Source organism: Vulpes lagopus, chromosome 4 (assembly GCF_018345385.1).
Source record: "Vulpes lagopus strain Blue_001 chromosome 4, ASM1834538v1, whole genome shotgun sequence".
Classification (NCBI taxonomy): Eukaryota; Metazoa; Chordata; class Mammalia; order Carnivora; family Canidae; genus Vulpes; species Vulpes lagopus.
In genome coordinates, this window is record NC_054827.1 from 15,593,394 (window position 1) to 15,594,522 (window position 1,129).

General features: G+C 40.6%; 1 pseudogene; it reads right to left on the bottom strand.

Moving 5' to 3' along the window:
* Positions 1–383: 383 nt before the first annotated feature.
* Positions 384–870, bottom strand: LOC121489158 (annotated as a pseudogene).
* Between the last annotated feature and the right edge of the window lie 259 nt (positions 871–1,129).

Sequence of the window (1,129 nt, forward strand, 5' to 3'; positions counted from 1 at the left end):
TTAGGAGTCTTTATGTTCTGTCTCCCTTCCTGATATTTCCCAACATTTCTTTTCCCTTCCTTTATATTCCCTTTCACTATTATTCATATTCCCCAAATGAATGAGAACATACACTGTTTGTCCTTCTCCGATTGACTTACTTCACTCAGCATAATACCCTCGAGTTCCATCCACGTTGAAGCAAATGGTGGGTATTTGTCGTTTCTAATTGCTGAGTAATATTCCATTGTCTACATAAACCACATCTTCTTTATCCATTCATCTTTCGATGGACACCGAGGCTCCTTCCACAGTTTGGCTATTGTGGCCATTGCTGTCATATCATTATTTTTAATGCCCAACATTTATAACATGAGGGCCAGGGCTTTCACCCCAACTCAAGTTTATAAATTTTCGATTGGCTTGTGAGGCCAGTAGGGATACTTCTTGTCTAATTAGGTTTCTGGGAAGACTTCATTCAGGTCCTCAATGGTCATCTGATCAAATGGAATTATGTTCTTCATCTTCTCCAGCTCTTTTTCATATTCTTCAATCCTGGCCTTTGAGAGAGAAAAAAAACTCAGCACAGCTTTTCACATCTTATTTTTCCTCAGCATCCACCTGGACAGTGTATTTATTATCCTCTGGCACAGGAAGCTTCAGGGCATTAAACTTCTTCTCAAAGTCATCTACCAAGCCAGCCTTTGTTACATTGGACTTGTAGGAAGCCTAGTCGATAGCAGGTGATTTTTCAGGAAGAGTAGCCAGCCTGGAGGTAAGCATCTCATTCCAGGATTTCAGGGAGTTGACAATGGCCTTCTCGTTTCGGGGTATGACCTCCCCAAAAGCTACCCAGTCAATGGTTTTTAGAGCAAATTTTAGCCCCGCCATCTTAAGATCCTTCACCGACCCCAGTGGCCCACCAAAATTTCCTTAATTTAAATCAGATACTTCGAGAAAGTCATAAATTCCCTCAGTTTATGTCGGTACTGGTTAAAATGAGAACGTCTTGAATGTTCATTCCAGGTACCGTTTTTATTTTAGTAGAAATTGAAGACAAACAAGACTATGAAAAAAACAGAGTACCAAAGACCTAAATCTTCCTTTGGCATTGGTTTGCTGGGGGAAGATCCAGTGAATCTGGACTAAA